At 36.1% G+C, this 18,503-nt stretch overlaps 1 long non-coding RNA gene across 1 annotated transcript; it reads right to left on the reverse strand.

Annotated features, from left to right (window-relative positions):
• Positions 1-6,529: 6,529 nt before the first annotated feature.
• LOC129438540 (uncharacterized) lies at positions 6,530-10,703 on the reverse strand. Its single transcript, XR_012367480.1, has 3 exons — positions 9,838-10,703; positions 8,680-8,738; positions 6,530-8,557 (listed from the first exon to the last, which is right to left on the reverse strand). It is a non-coding gene; the product is annotated as an uncharacterized lncRNA (long non-coding RNA).
• Between the last annotated feature and the right edge of the window lie 7,800 nt (positions 10,704-18,503).

Consider the following 18,503-nt stretch of genomic DNA (forward strand, 5'->3'; position numbering starts at 1 on the left):
AATGTTTAATATAACTGCACAACATCTGATCACATAGTAAATGTTTAATACCACTGCATGACATCTGATCACATATGAAGGTTTAATGTAACTTTACAACAGGTAACATCAGGTCACATTGTAAAGGTTTATAAAAATAACTATGGACTAAGAAACAGCTAACTTTTCAGCAAGACCACCCTGCAATAAATTAAGATGTAGCTTTATCAGAGTCATCAGGAGCTAGCCTGACGTTGTCATACTCAATTCTAGTCAGAATTTGAGTCTGATACCGCTCCATTGAGCTATAATTATGAGGCGTGTGTCAACCGAAAAAATGCCTCTGCACTCGATTGGATAGACCTACGACCAATCAGAGTGACGGAGTGTGTGACGGATGTTGAAATTATGTCTTTGCAGCCTGACCGAACTGCTAGTTATTTCGCTACAATGACACTAACATTGTGATTATACTGAGTTAGCGAATGTACATCAACACCTATTATGTTTTCAACATTTCGTTTATATCACAACATGAAGTATTTACTAAGTCATAGAGTAAGACTATCTCTTACCATTTGTACGTTAGGTGAACTTCATCCACGACGATACCCATTACGTTGGCTTGAAAATATTGGAGCCTCCACTTATTCAGCAACCACGATTCCGGGCTTCCGAAAAGAAGCTGGCAACGACCGCTAATTATATCCATCTCGTCGTGCACGCTGAGTTGCATCGCTGTGATAATGTTACCCGTTTCAGTTGCGACCCACTTTTGCCGAATAGGAAGGACGGCAAAAACATCAACAAATGCCCTGCTCGCGTTTCTCTGTTCCTCTTTTAAAATCAATGCTCTGTCGATATCTTTTAGAACAGACTCAATGTCAGAATACACACATCTGAACTTTACAGCGGCAGCCATTCAACACACGCGCTCTATGGTGACGTGGTTCATTACGTTACTGTTGATTATCTGTCCATCATCGTATAAAGCCCGCCCTGACAATTTGATTGGTTCGACCAGCATTTGTCCTAGCATAGTAGCTCCTCAACGCAGAAACCCCAGACCGATCTTCCCATTTTCAAAATCTTGTGGGCGGGGCTAAGATCGGCTGGCACCCAGGCTAATGAGGAGCTGATCCCAAGCGTATATCTGGAAGCTGTTGGTGTATGTACTGGTAAAGTGCTCAGCGACTGAATGTAATGCATGCAATATCAACCCTGTGTAAAGCTGACAAAGACGATTGTTTCTCAGCATAGATATGTACATTTGTACATAATATAAACGGTTTACAGGACTAGGCCTTAATTATATGTTAGTTTTTACGAACAAACCCTACAAAATAAGCAAGACTGGTGCGCATCTTGTGATAAAACAATGGCACTCATATATGTTGAGGTATGTAAGTACAAGGTGTTTTTAAATTATTGTAGCTCAAATATGCATTTTAGCCGGGGACCAGGAGAAGCCCTGCTTCAGGTTGAGTTGTGATTTTAAAGTGTAGTTGTGGTCAGAGACGGATGGATCCTCCCATTGTGTTTCTGCATCACAGTTTAGGAACATGTTGATTGTATCATCCTCACAGTTGTCCACTGCATCACTACACATCAATGCATCTGTGAAAACAAAATAACCATAAACATTTTTATGTTAGCATTTAAAATAAACTTGCATCATGAGAATTAATATATAAATGGCACCCATACTTAAACAGAACAGTGTGTAAGAGAGAGATGCTTTAAAAAGAGACAGTAACATTATACACACAACCTTTAACTTCAGTGTTAAATAATATGTCGTTTAATAGGTCATTATCAATATCTGAATGAGAAATGAACTGACCTCCTAGCATCTGAAATCTCGGTAACTTGTAGGAATCACGTCAGCTACTGTAAGAATGTAATGTAGGCTACTTTTATATCTCGTTGTCTTATCGTACATATAAAAATATAGGTGGGCAATGAAAATCATTCAAAATAGTTGCATTTTATAAACTAACGGTACTGATCTTAAGTTAACGTGTAGAACGGACTTCACAAATCTAATGTTAGGCGAACAAGCACATCGGCTTCCCGTCGATTAAAATTGGTAAGAAACAAACATTAAGGCGCTTGAGTGAGATTTTAAAGTTAAACGCTTCGCCTTCAGCTGCTCATCATGTGGCCGGAAGTACGTTGACAAAACGAGCGCAATTGCATAGCCCTTGTTGTCGTGAAAAATAAGGTGAATACTAGGTTGTTTTAAACCATTGTTGGGTCAAATATAAAAGTTTTCTGGGTTAATTTAACCCAAAGGCTTTGCTTGTCCCCTATTTTAAAACAGCATTTTAGTAGCTTTAGAAATGCCACTATTTAATAAAGGATAAGTGTTGTTGTTTTTCCAAATTAGTTTTATTTTTTGGTTACATATTGTGATAACACTGTTAGTTAATGCGACAAGTGTTAAACTGTACAGTAGTTAGTTGTTTTGCTATTTAAACAAAGATGGTTTAAGGTCAGGTTTGGAAGATGAATTAAAATATGACCAACAACTTTGACTTTTCTTTTATTGATATTTTCTTCATGCAGTATTTTATTGCATGTTTGAGTTTTTTCTATTGTTAACATCAATAAACATCTCTGCATGCAATCCATGATATTGATTTATTACATGTTTAAGTAAAATTGTAGAGCTCTGATGCAAAACCCTCTAAGTGCGTCTGACATGTTTTCTTATAAATGAGAATTTTTCTCTTAAACTCTTAAAGGATTCTGCAAACAAAGCAGTATTTCTGATTTTAAAGTGAAAGTACAGTATTTGATGAATGTAATACGTGCCAAGAGCATTTAATTAATTTGATCAAGGTTCAAGAGGTGTTAACAGCTGTAAGGTGTTTTATAATGTTCGTAGCATAATTAAGATTAAATACTTATTATAAATATTATAATACTCGTATACTCTTTGTGTTCATGATACTCAGAGTTTGCTGTCAGATTATTCATGCAGTGGGTATTGAGAAATAAAATATTGATCTTACCTTCACTCCTACAGGTCTTGGTAATGGCACAGCTTCTGGTTGAAACTCTTTTATAATGAACTGATCTGTGAACAAATAAAGCATTGCACAAATGCTACCCATTAAAATCTTTCATCATGTGGTTTGCAGATGAGAGCTAAAAACTGTTTGGTGCCACAAATGTGTTGCCACTTCCTTATGCATCGACACAGACAGGACATGTGTGATATCTGAAACCATTCACTGCTTGACTATTCCTAGTGAATTTTAGTTCACAATGGGGGTGAATAAAAATAAATGTGCAATTGATCTAAACAACAGTAGTGCACTATTTCTACCTGTTACTGGGGCAATACCCTTTAAAAAGGTCCTAATACATATAATTTAGGTACAGTACATATATATTTATTTGCTACCAACCTTGAGTCACTAATATGCGAACCAATTTATGTACCTTTGAGGTACAATTATAAACTCTTTAAGTAGAAAAGTTTACTTTTTGAAAGTGTACCGCCCCAGTGACAGCTAAGGATTATTTTTTGACAATTTCTTTCTGATAGTGTAAGTGTATTAATACAGATCAACAGGAAAGGGTGTGGAAAGGATTGGTATTAATGGAGTTTTGTCCATTAGGTTGCCAAGAGTTTTTTTTTTTCTGAAAGCATAAATGATTCTTGAATGAGGAGTGGCGGCTGCATTATAAAATAAATGAACTTGATTTCAGCATTCATTTAATGTATAATGCAATTTTACATGATGCCTGTACTCTATATACTGTACACTCTCAGAAAAAGGGGTACAAAGCTGTCACTGGGGCCGTACCCTTTAACTTTTTCACCGCCATTGACGAGATATCTTGCAATTAAGAGAAAACGCTTCCCCGCCAATGACAAGATTTTCCGCAACTTTTTAAACCCGGAAGTATTGCCCTATGGCAAGCTGCTGCATATCTGTCTGTTTTTTTTTAAAGATCGCTCTGAATGGGATCTCTATGAAAAGTCCGTAACAAAAATGGAATTATCTCTGCTTTTTGCTCAAAATGTGGTGTTTTTGCAGAAACCCACCCATATTCAAAAGCTGATTACAAAAGAACCACTAAAGGTAGGATGAAACTTTTTTTTTTGAAAGCAGAGGGTCTGTTCTTTCATTTGGTATATTGTATGTTTATATATTTTCTGGAAGGCATTAAACTTTGGTGAAAATCATGAAAAACACTGGCGCTGGCTGGCAACTTTTTCAAAAAATGCTGGTGGTGAAAGAGTTAAAGATGTCCCAATACTATTTAGGTACATATACTTTATGTATCAGGCCTGTTGCCAAGGGGGGTCATTAGGGCGCAGTGCCCTCCCCCAGATGAGTAGCGTGCCCTCCTAATCGTGTTGTCAAACTTGTTATTTATGATTAAAAAAAGTCACGCAAACTTGGAAAATGGAGCCTTAAAGTAACCATGAAACGGAAGTTGCATCTGCCTAATTTTTCCCGTGGTGACGTATATCTGAGTGAAACCAGTTTCTAAAATGAAATAAGGCAGAGCTGGATTTGAATTTGTCCATTGAGATCTGATTGGATTGTTTGAAGTTGGGTCGTGTTGCTAATTGCGATCTTCTCCTGGATCCCGCCCACCTTGCTGTACCATATGACCGGAAGTAAATAAATATTATTTTGAGGAGGGTAGGAGATTTGCATTTTTGATTAAAGATTTTGAGGGCACATTTTTTTTTTTAAATAGTGAAGCTCACAGATACACAGCTCAAATACTCAATATTGCAAAACAAATGACAGTTTATCATTTTATTTTTTATGGTGATTTTAAAATATAAATCAGTAAATTTAATGCATTATTGCGTTAAACATAATAATATAAAACATAATGATATGAAACAAAATTATATTTATAATTAAACATCCCTAAAATGGCCCCTGATATACTTTTTTAGACTCACCCATTATTTATTCAAATACAACAACCAATGGCAAGTCTCCAGCAGCATACCTTTCTATACATTTTTATACAACAGTTCTTTCTGGTTCTCGAATCTGATTGGCTAAGAGGCGTGCAATATTCTACTGATAACGGCACAGTAACCGCTTCACCTTTCGTATCATTCCACCACCTAGTGAAGGGAGGTCCTCTAAACAGGCTCATCTCTGAATAGAAAAACTCCACGCACACACGGACACACACAAACGCGCTGTTTTGAATCACTCTCCGTGTGTTTCATTAGTTCACTAGCTTGTAAATCAGTCTGTGAATCCCAATCGGAACTTATTATTCCATCAAAAATCAGCGCTCTTGGATGTTACGTTAAACTTAATGGGAGTAATGTCTTCTCACATCATGTGGACGATTAACACTTGGAAAGAGGAATGTAAACTATTTTTTTTCTGGAGCAATATCTGATCTGATCATTTATTTTATCGTGACGTGACTATTAAAACATGTTATGAGATATCGCCACTGGTATATTTATAAGCAGCATGCAAAAACATCTCTCTGACACTTATAAAAAAACAGTTTCATATAGTACTGACAAGAACAAAGTTTAATAATAATCGAGTGTTCGTATCGCGTTAAGAGTATATGGGAAAGCAATTGTAACATCATATAAGTATAGTTTTATTCACTTTTACCTCGCGCTAAAACAATAACAACAAAAAAGACACTAAATATGAATAAAAAACAAGTAATAGTTTGATCATGACACCAAATACTGCTGATTTGATCTCATTTTTTAACATCAAAAACAAACAAGGCCAACATGAGAGCCAGGGAATCCCTGTCAGAGATGTAGCCCAGAGAGGGCGGTGGTCAGCGGGGCGAGTGAACACTGACGTCCGCTCATGCTTTGGTTCTCATACGTACTGAATCTCACCAAGCAAACGTTTAAACAGGCGCTATCTTTACTATTGCAGATTTAAATATAATACATATATATTCTCGACTGAGCTAATCTTAAAACTACACTTTGTGACCAAGAAACGTTAATATAAAGAAAAGGCCTTTCCATCCATTGAGTTGTTATGAGATTCAAAACAGCCGAAAGTGTTACCTGTCATTCTGGCCGCCCTCAAATCCGTGGCGGAAGAAGTAGTTCTCAAACAAAGAGGCTTTTAAAATAACTCCGTTGTTGTTTTCTAGTTTTCTTTTTTCAAACGTGTGCCGTCGAACTGCTGTATAAAAGCAATAGCGCTCTCGGAGTCGTGTGACATTTGTTATATCGTCGCTGCTGTGATTGCCTCCGGCACTCGGCCTCTGGCCTACTCATAGCCGTGATGATATAAACAAATATCACACTCCTACTCCAGCGTTATTGCTTAAGTAGATATAAATGATATAAGAGACTGTAAGTGCAGTGCTTGAAGTGGGCCGGCACTTTTTTATCTTTAGCGTACCTTCCCTTTTTCTTGCGATCCGGCACTTCTTAGATGTTGGCGGTACTGTTCCTCTCCGAGTTAAAGCGTCAGTGAATGAGTGATTAGTAATGACATCACACTAAAGGGAGGCACTGAGTGAATTATCAGATTTATTTATTATTACGTATTATTACGGTATCCAGACAGGCTAACAATACTTCGCAGGGAATGTACAGATTGAACCAGTTTTATGGAAAACAGAGAGGAAGTACAAAAGTGAAGTGAGATATGTCAAGATTTCAAAATAAAAGCCAGGACAGGATATCAAAATAAAAGCTCTAAACACAAAACAAAACAGAACACAAGACAAAACCCTTACATGGTCCAATTTGTGATTTTACATTTCCTTTGATGTGTAAGTGTGTATTAGTGCATGTTAACTATATGCAAAAGGTACAAACCCTGAAGTTAACGATGATGCGAGTTATCTCCAACACAAATCTCTTTTCTTGGACTACAACAAACTCACGGATTGTAGGCAACAGTTTCTTTTCTGGGATTGGTGATGTAGTAAAGACCGACATTATCATAATTCCTCCTGCTTCTGACTCACAGCCTGTAAGTTAACACCTGTCAGCATTGCATTGTGAGCGCATCTTTCAAACATGGTAAGGAGCGTCACATTTCTAGCTGACGTCAGAGGTTTGCAGGCCAATCACAACGTACAGATTAGCTGGCCAATCAGAGACACAGCGCTTTTCAAATTGATGAGTTTTGTACAAAATCAGTGCGTTTTGAGGAAAGCAGTATATCTGGACTCACAAAAATGTAAGGTGTGTGGAAAATAATGTGTTTTTAAACCATAAACCATGCAAACACATCGTATTATACCAAATACACAAATAATGTTGTTTTTTAGCAATGAAATAGGTGGACTTTAAAAATTAAACTTATTAAATTAAATATATTCAACTGTTACATTCAACATGGATTACAAGTGTGACATCTTATTTGTTAACATTATTCACAAATGTCTTAATTTTCTTCACTTTAAGATAATTTAAACATGCAAATATCATAACCACACTGACATATTGATAAACCGCTTACAACTAAGTGATGTCCATAAGGCATAATATCACAACAGATACAATCACAGCATTACAGTACAAATGCATTAGAACATTTTAGGACCATGCTTAAAAACATATGTGACCGCTGTCATGTGCATCCTATCAGGTGAAATATGCACTTAACTATTTTTAATAATGATAATATCACCATAATCACACATGATGACTGCGTACACCGGTTAAGTTTGTGAGCTGAGTTTCACTCTGAATTTCTCTCCGTCTGGAACAGCAGCGAGGCGTCCTGAAAGCATCTCCGGCATCAGACCTCATGAACACATACAACAAACAATCCACAATCGGGTTTAACATATAAAAAGCCATTGCTATCCCGCTTGTACGGAAAAGGAGCATAGAATTAAAATAATAATCTAGAAAAAATGTAATAGCAAAGGGAAGGATGGTAAACGTGTAAGTCAGCAGTACAAATAGCAGAGTCGCTATAACCAATCGTCTCTTCAGAGAAGTGATCGACTGTGACTGAGAGAGAGCCCTGCATGCACCTACGAAACAGAAAACTATCACCAGGTAGTAAAAAAGAGCTATGATCAAGAGGAATTGAAACCACCAATCAAAAATCAAATATAAAATGCCTGATAGCAACCAGCCAGTCAGAGAAGTACAGACGAGACATTTGACTGGGTGACGCTGTCTGTACCAAATCGGATGAGCAATCAGAAGATATCTTTCTACAGCTATACATGTCATGAAGTACAGAGAAGCAAAAAAAGACACAGCAAAAAAAATCTGAGCAAAATATTTACTTACATCGAAATAAACAAGGATAATGCTAACAGTCTGTATGAGGTCTGAAATGAGTAAATTTATGACAAATACTGGAGCTCCTTGACCGGATTTGGTGAGAAAGAAAATGGTGTAAATGGCCAAACAGAGAAGGGGAGATTCAATGCCTAAGATGATACATGTGTAGACCCTAAATGCTTCTTTTTCAAGAGATGTGTGATTGATTGAATGTGAAATGTTTTCATAACGAGATGTGATAATGTCTTCATTCTCCATTGCAGGTGACTTTTAAAAATGTAGAACAAGTAGATGAACAGATAAAGATGTTCTTGACTTCTGATATAGTTGTCAGACCTACAGTAGGATTAGATTTTTAGAAACACACATTAACTAACAACACATTGGTTGACATTATAAGCATTTTAAATCAGTATAAGCAGGTTTAAAATAAAAAGCAATATAAAAGTGTCTCATACTTAAGAATGTGATTGCTCTTCGTTTTATCTTCATGAACTTCTTGTTCTTACGTGTTCCTCTTGTTATAAAAAGCAACAATTAAAATGAGTTAAATAACTGTGTTTTATGAGGTTCTAACAGATTTTGTATCCAAACTTAATAAAACATGTTGTTATAAACTCTAAAAAGACTGGGTTGTTTTAAACCATTGTTGGGTCAAATATAAAAGTTTTCTGAGTTAATTCAACCCAAAGTCGGTGTTTGTCCTCTATTTTAAAACAACATTTTAGTAGCTTTAGATATGCTACTATGTTTAAAAAAACATTAGTTTTTTTTTTCCAAATTAGTTTTATTTTTTGGTTACATGTTGTGATAACACTGTTAGTTAATGCGACAAGTGTTAAACTGTAGTTAGTTGTTTTGCTAATTAAACAGAGATGGTTTGGAAGATGAATTACATTTACATTACATTAATTTTTTTTCATTTAGCAGACGCTTTGGTCCAAAGCGACTTACAAGTGAGGTAAACAATAGAAGCAATTATAGCAACACAAGAACAGCAATACATAAGTGCACTGGAAATAGTCGCATCAAGTCCAGGGCTGCGTTTCCCGATAACGTTGTCTCTTAGCGCGCGAAGACTCTTAAGTTAAACGTTTACTACAGGTATACCTTTTCTAGGCGTGTTTCCCGAACTGTACCTTAGCGGGTTTCTTAAGGTATACTTTCGTATGACGTTACCAGGTGCTGTCCATGGCGATGGTGTTGAATAGGTTGATATCGATTGCTCTTCAATCAATTATTCACGTTATTTAATAGGTTTCGCTGCGTTATGAGATAGCGGTGTTCTTTATTATATAATAGTTCAGAAATAGATCAAGTTAAATTTATTAGGAATATCTTGTAAAAATATTTCAAATTGCAAACAACTAAATTCAACCTTGTATGTTTTATTTTATATCAAACCCGTGCAATACTCGCAACTTCATTTCCAAACGTATCATGCGTAAACTGCTCCATTGCACCTGCTATTTCAATACATTTATATTTTGTTTTAAATGATTTGTTTATTAAAATAAAATAGTTTGGTTGTATGATACATAGTAGATATAAATAATATAAGATGGTTATACAGTAAGTGCAGTGCTTGAAGTAGGCCTACACTTCAGCGAGCGTACCTTTTCTTTTTCTTGCGTTCCGGTACTTCTTAAAAAATGATCTTCAGAAACCAATGGGTGACGTCACGGACACTACGTCCATCTTTTATACAGTCTATGGTTCACACACACAAAGATTGTTTTTATCACAAGACCCTTCAGTGTAGAAGAAAATACAGACATAAACCATAAAACGATAACATATATAGTCCAAACATACATAATAATAGAGAAATGTGCCCTCTCAGTTTCAATGGGCACAATGGGGAAAATATATTGTGAAGACTTTCATTATTAATATGATTATTGTAGACATAATAGGACTTATTCTAAAATAAAGGACAAATATGAATGGATTCATAATTAATAAATTAAACTTAAAAAAAAAAAAACTCTTAATGGATTACAAGTGGGACCTCTTATTTGTTAACATAGATAAAAAAATCTCTTTATTTTCTTCACTTTAAGATAATTGAAACATGCAAATATCATAACACACTGACATATTGATAAACAGCTTACAACTAAGTGATGTCCACAAGACATACAGCATTACAGTACAAATGCGTCACAAAATTTTAAGGACCCACAAACATATGTGACCGCTGTCATGTGCATATCATCAGGTAAAATGTTGTTTATGAAAAATATCATCGTAATCACACATGATGACTGTGTCCACCGGTTAATATTGTGAGCTGAGTTTCACTTTGAATTTCTCTCCGTCTGGAACAGCAGTGAGGCGTCCTGAAAGCATCCCCGGCATCAGTCCTCATGAACACATACAATAAACAATCCACAATCGGGTTGAACATGTAAACAATAAATGTAATCTTGGTTATAAAGGTAGGTAACTGAAAATTAAAAACAAACATTTGAAGCAGCATCGTAATTACAAAGGGAATGATGCAAAACGTGTAACTCAGCAGTACAAATAGCAGAGTCGTCACAACCAATCGTCTCTTTAGAGAAGTGATCGACTGTGAATGAGCCCTGCATGCACCTACGAAACAGAAAACTATCACCAGGTACTAAGAGAGGGCTATGATAAAACCCAGGTTTATCCACCACCAAGCACAAAGCAATAATAAAATGCCTGATAGCAACCAGCCAGTCAGAGAAGTACAGACGAGACATTTGACTGGGTGACGATGTCTGTACCAAATCGGATGAGCAATCAGAAGATATCTTTCTACGGCAATACATGTCATGAAATACAGAGAAGCCAAATAAGACACATCTAAATAAATCATAGCAAAATATACACTTACATCGAAATAAACAAGGATAATGCTAACAGTCTGTATGAGGTCTGAAATAAGTACATTTATGACAAATACCGGAGCTCCTTGATGATGAAATACTCATTATACTCATAAAGATTATTGTGCTGTCAGATTATTCATGCAGTCGGTATTGAGAAATAAAATATTGATCTTACCTTCACTCCTACAGGTCTTGATATGGCACAGATTCTCGTTCAAACCCTTTTATAATGAACTCATCTGTAAGAAAGTGTTGCACAAATGCTACCACCAAAAACCTTTCATCATGTGGTTTGCAGATAAGAGCTTTTGTCCATTTGGGACCACAAATGTGTTGCCACTTCCTTAGGCATCATCACAAAGATGGACGTAACTTGTGTGGTATCTGAAACCATTCACCGCTTGACTATTCCCTATCTAGTGAGTCAGCTCGTTTACATGCACACCAATAATGCGATTATTTCCAATAATGCGAGTAAGGACTGAATCGCAGTAAGATGTTTACATGACTGGAGCTAATCTCTTCACTCCGGTTTACATGCAGTTTTTATTTTCGGATTATTCACGCATAGCCCAATGCAGAGCACAAATGATAAACTCACATACATGGTCCACTGTTTTAATTTACTTACGTTAAATGACAAACACGTTGTTATGGATGTATTTCATTATCCGGGTTTAAAAAGTTGCACCTAGTGGATAATAGCGGTATTGCGGAAAAATGGAAATACTCGTCATTGGTGGGGAAGCGTTTTCTCTTGATTGACAATATACCTCGTCAATGGCAGGGAAAGAGTTAAGGTCCGTGACTAAAACACATGCGCACTTCAGTTAGTGCGGTATAAATGCGATTAAAGCATTTACATTGATGCATACTGCGATTATAAATGGCGTACGCCACCTCTTTTAATGCGATTATACTTACTGCGATTATGAGCTTAATCGCATTATTTTTATCGAATTATTGCATTTACATGAGGTAAAATATAATCGCAGTATTGACAAAATCCCATTATAATTGTATTATTGGTGTGCATGTAAACGTGCTGACAGTCAAGTCTACTATTTGTGATGAAGTAAATGAAAATGTGTGTACCATTTGGTACTATTCTGTCAGAAAAAAAGGTCCATATAGATGTCACTGGGCCAGTACTCTTTAAAAAGATCCTAATATGTCCCATTTTGAAACATATACTGTATATATTTGGTACTGTGATTATGTGCTTAAGCAAGCAGTCAGAGGATCCAAGTGCAGTATTTAATATAATGGTAAATTCAAACAGGCAGTGGCGGAGTGGCCATCGGGAGAGTCGGGTCTTTTCCCGGTGGGGCGGTAGTGTTTTGAGGCTGCGATGGCCGGCCTGATAATAGTTATACATTGCGAGTTAAATAGCAACCCCGTCTGGCGGCGTGATGTGCGGCCACTTCCCACTGGTCGAACTGTGCAGCCTCTTTGCTAAACATTAAAGTGCTCAACCTGTTCGGCAGTTCCAACCATGTTTAGGATTTTTTAAAGAATAGGGGGATCATTGAACGGCACCTCCCCAAATGGCATAGCCTGTCGGCCTTTGATGTAAAAAGCCGCGCCGCCAAATGCCTGTTTATTGCAGTACATATGCGGTCGGATTGATCCATCAAGCAGATAGACTATTTGATAGTAAGTGTGGATTAAGATTAAAATCTCTAGCTTGGTGGTCAGTACATGAATGGATCAAATCAGCACATTTGCAAAGGTTTGTCTCCATATGGCTATATAATAAATAAGAATAAGAAGGGTTTTCTTTGCAGTATCACATTATATATTTCCTAATATGTGATTTTTATATTATAAACAAGAGTATTCAACTGCAATATGGCAATAAATATCCTCACAACATTATTATTTCTCAAAACTTTGACAAAAATTATTTTCAAAGAAACTGTATTCTTACAGTTATTCACAGATGCACACATTATTCCGCATATGATTTGGATATTATTCAAGAGTATATAACGGCAATGAACGTCTTATATGCCAATAAAAATCCACATAACTTAAAATAACAGCATAATGAAATGAGTAAAAAGACAAGGAAGCAGGATTCGCATGTAAATTGTATTATCATTACCGAAAAAAACAGCAAAACAACTGAAATAAACTCTGAGGTAAATGTGCCAAACACGTTAAAATAAATGAGCAATAAGCGTGGAAAAAACATTATTATCTATCAAAACTTTATATGACAAAAATTATATTTAAAGGAAAAATTCTTACAGTTATTCAAAAATGCACATAATATTCCATATTACTCCCATTAATGAGCACGTTCATCTCTGGTCTCGCTCTGTTATGTAATAGCTGATTGTCAGGTGCGGATCTCTGTCTTTCAAGCAGGTATCATTTTGTATAGTTACTCATTTAGGGAAATTATCCATGATTTAATGATTTTATTATTATTATGAAAATGCTTTTTTTTCCAGATTGATTACGATTTGTGTACCCTAGTTTTACTACAAATACAAGACCTTTTTTTACCACCAAAAGTGTACCAACCCACTGTCAGCTGTTGTACTGTTTTCAGAAGGTGTAGATTAGATCGTTTTATAATCAAAACAAGATATTCTGAAGCCTTTGTGCAATTGTTTCATTATTATTATTATTATTATTATTATTATTATTGTATACATGTAGAAAAATAGTATAATAAAGTATAAATATTGATAATTAATTAATAAATTAAACTTATTAAACTGTAGACGAATTACAAGGGAACTCTAATCTGTTAACATATATCAAAGTTTCATGGTGATCCCTGTGCTATTTAAGATAATTTACACATGCAAATATCATACAACACTGACATATTGATAAACTACTTACAACTGATGTACATAAAGCACAATATCACAACAGACATGATCACAGCATCATTGTACAAATGCATCACAATGTAATCACACATGATGACCGGCAAGATGGTGAACTGAGTTTCACTTTGAATTTCTCTCCGTCTGGAACAGCAGCGAGACGTCCTGAAAGCATTCTCGGTATCAGTTCTCATGAACACATACAACAAACAATCCACAATTGGGTTGAACATATAAACAATAATTGTAAATCTGAATATAAAGTAAACTGGCAGATAAGAATATAATAAAAGCAGCATCATAATAACCAAGAGAAGGATGGTAAACGTGTAACTCAGCAGTACAAAGAGTCGCCAATCGTCTCTTTAGAGAAGTGAACGACTGTGAATGAGCGAGAGCCCTGCATGCACCTACGAAACAGAAAAGGTAGTTAAAGAAAGGCACGCCAAATAGCAGGTATTCCTAAAAAAAATCACAAAGCAAAAATAAAATGCACGATACCAACCAGCTGGTAAGAGAAGTACAGACCAGATATTTGACTGGGTAACGATGTCTGTACCAAATGGGATATACAATCAGAAAATATCTTTCTACAGCTATACATCATGAAATACTGAGAAGCCAAATAAGACACAACTAAAGAAATCATAGCAAAAGCTATATTTTCGAAATAAGCATTGACAAAGCTAACAGTCTGTATGAAGTCTGAAATGAGTAAATTAATGACAAATACCGGAGATCCTTGACCAGATTTGGTGAGAAAGAAACAATGTAAATGGCCAAACAGAGGAAGAGTAGTTCAATGCTTAAAATGATCCTTGTGTAGAGTAGACCATAAATGCATACCTGTCAAGTATCCTGTTTTGGCTGTGAAAGTCCCATATACCCTTCTTTCCCGCCATCCTCCCGAATTAGTATTTTCCAGTATTTTAACCTGCGCTATTAAAAAAAATAATAATACCCCGGGCTGAGAAAAAGTTGTCGTGAGGTTAGTGTGTGAGGTCAGATGATGATGAGTGACAACGGAGAAAAACAGACAGATGGTGGACGCTATCCAGAAGGCACTTCTGACAAAAAACAAAACCCTCATGTAAATAACGCGATCAATGGGACAGCGAATTTACTTTTCTGAAGAGGAGCAGAATGAGGGACAGTCACACATTTTGTAAGTTTTGTAAGAAACTGCGACTTAACATCTCACACAGGGGAAGGAATAGGATGACGTTAGACAACAGAACGGTTTGCGCTCCACTCTCATTAAAATTAACCACTCTGGCCCATCCCACAAATACACTCCCTCCAAAACAATCTTAAAGAATACAAAGTGCAACAAATTTGTACAATAACAAAAGAGTAAAGAAAAGTTATGTGAAATGAAAAGAAAAACTGTAAAAGAAAAGCAATATGAAAGGAAAAGAATGTGTGTAATAAAAATAAAATGTAACGTTAAAATGTAAAACACGCAATTTTAAAATGAACAGAAAATATGCAAATAAGCTTTTAAATATATAAATATATATATAAATGTAGTAAGAGATACTGTGGCCACCGGAAAATTTCCCTTATTTTCCCATCCAAAACTTGACATGTATTTAAAATGCTTCTCTTCCAGAGTCACGGAGTGTGTAACGGTATAAAGTCCATGTGTGTTCATAATGAGATAAATTTAATAAAATTTCCTCTGTTTCCATTGCAGGCGACCTTTTAAAATGCAGAACAAGTGGATGAACCGATGAAGATGCGTGTCGTTCCTCAACCTCAAAATCTTGACTTCTAACACAGTTGCCAGACCTATTTGATTTTCAAAAACATTGACTAAAAACACAATATTGACATTATAAGCATTTTAAATCAATATGAGCAGATATTATTAAAAAACAATACAAAAGTGTCTCATACTTGAGAATGTGATGACTCTTGATGTTATGTTCTCACATGTTCCTCTTGTTAAAAAACAACAACTGAATGCTCTTGGTACGTATTATACGTTTATAACATACTTTTGTTAGTTAATGCGAAAGTGTTAAACTGTAGATGTTTTACTAATCAATCAATGATGGTTTAAGGTCAGGTTTGGAAGATAAAAAAAATCTCTTTACTTTTTCTTCATTCAGTATTTTATTGCATGTTTAATTTTTTTTTTTTCATTCTTCAGCATCTAAAAACATACATGCAGTGTTTATTACACATCACAGTGCGTCAAACATGTTTTGTAAATAAGCATTTTTTATCAGACTTTTAATGGATTCTGCAAACAGAGCTGTTTTTTTTTTTAATGACCTCAGGCTTGTCATGGTCCTTTCTTCAAGTCACAGTTTTAAGTCATAGTGACAGGATCATGGCAGCCCAATGTTTTGTGTGAGAGCACTGGCTTTGTTTTTTCATTGCCATGTGCTTTCTGTCTCGTCTCCTGACCCCGCCCCCTTGTTTCCTCGTTAATTATCCCATCATTGTTTGATTCATGTCACCTGTTCCCCTCTTGATTTGCTCCTCTATTTAATGCCCTTGTGTTTGCTGTCCTGTGCTCGATCGTCTGTTTTCATGGAGTATGTATTGTTCATGTTTAGTCTTTGATGCTATCTAGTCAAGTCTTGTTAGTGTTTGCTCTTGTCCATCTAGTGTTTATAGTTTAGTCCTGCCTTGTTAGTGTTCGTGTGTTATCTGTTATTGTTATTTTACCCCCTTGTGGGTTTTTGTTTTCCTGTTTATATTAAAGTCTTCAGTGTTCATCCCATCTCAGTCTGCGCTTGGGTTCTTTGTCTGCAAACCCTGACAAGGCTGGGATTAAGCCAATTTAAACGAAAGTATTTGCTAAACTTATAATACGTGCTGTAAGACGCCACCCAATTGGCCCAACGTCGAAGTCCAATGCGGTGGTGAAGGTATCACGTGTTCTTTCCTTCCGTAGCGCTACTAGAAGAATAATCCCATTTATTTACTTTATTTCTTTGACCTCTGTGGTTAAATTATAATCTGACTCCAATTTATAAGTAAGAATGTAGTGTATTATTCCAATTATCTGTTGATCATAATTTAGATATTGATTATTTATAAATTCCCATAGTCTTAGTTATTCGTTCATTAGGGACCCGGTATCGCACAGAGTATACGCCGGCCGTTGCGTATATCTCACGGACACAAAATTGTCAGTCTGATCTTAGTCAGAGGTTGCCGGGAAAACTAATATTTCTATGTCTGGCCGCTCCATGCTTGCTCCGATCATAAAAATAGTTACTTTAGTTTAGCTCACATGCAACTTGCTAAGGCAGGTGATAGACATAAATCTGAGAGTTTTAATGAATGTGCCCCATGCTCCATTCAACCATCAAAACCCCAGTGTGATCATATCCTGACAGAATAATCTTGCGGTAATACCAGACTCCTTCTAATCTACTAGTCATAATAATTTCTGAAAGAATTAAAATAAATCAATACAATTTCTGAAGAATTAAAATGAATCAATTATAACAATTTATTATACCAGGCAGGTTCCAGCTTAAAGAATATCATATAATACAGAATATGATTCAATTCCAATTAAAATGATCAACAGTTGCAAAAGTTACAAAGTCATACCTGGCAATAGACACTCTGGCTACAGAGTACTTCTATCATTAATATATAATACACCCAAAATGGTGTAGGAAGATTCTTGTTAAAGGTTTCTTCCATGATGTTTGAATACAAACAGAGTGTGCGAGCTCCTGGTTACAGGATGCCTCCATAAGGTTTGAATACACACAGAGTGTGGGAGATTCTGGGTACAGAATAGCTCCATAAGGTTTGAATTCACACAAAGTGTGGGAGATTCTGGGTACAGAATAGCTCCCAGAACATTTTGCCACGCCACCTTTTATACACAGCTTGAGAAAGCTACCAAAATCTAGTTTGACCTGTACCAAGTGAAACTAAAGAACACCTGGTCAAAATCCAGTTTGACCTGTGCCAAGTGATACTAAAGAGCACCTGCTAGCCAGGAGTATCTTGGCAACTGGTCAAACTAGCCAGAAATATCATGGCAAAACCCCACCTCTACAAGAAATGCATCTTCTATCCAAAGTTCTAAAACCTTAATTCATCTGATCTTAGACGTATAGAAATGAGACCTTTTTACTCATCGCACCATGACCTTTAAAATGAAACCAAACATGAATATAAAATTACAATCTTAGAACCACATAATTTATATACATCATATATTTCAGCAGAAACTCAGTGATATGAGCCTTAAGGCTAACGGTGCAAAAGCCTTTGTGATGAAGAGATTAGGAGCACCAAGAGTTTCATGTCTGTAACCAGTTCCACCTAAGGCTATATCCACACGAAGCCGGTGCATTACCTATCCGATCATTTTTTTTCCTTGCTCTAAAAAAATAATCCGTAAACACGAAACCACTGAAACCGACTGAAACCGGTGTAGTATATATGCCGGACCAGTATGGGGCGCTGTAATTCTGCTACAGAGATATACACTATACACGGAGAAGAAGACTTTGAGCATGCGCATAACCAACGTATGGTGTTGTCCATTATCGCTTGTTGGTCACCACAATTGCATAGAAGCAATATATTTTG

Source organism: Misgurnus anguillicaudatus, chromosome 24, assembly GCF_027580225.2.
Source record: "Misgurnus anguillicaudatus chromosome 24, ASM2758022v2, whole genome shotgun sequence".
Taxonomy (NCBI): Eukaryota; Metazoa; Chordata; class Actinopteri; order Cypriniformes; family Cobitidae; genus Misgurnus; species Misgurnus anguillicaudatus.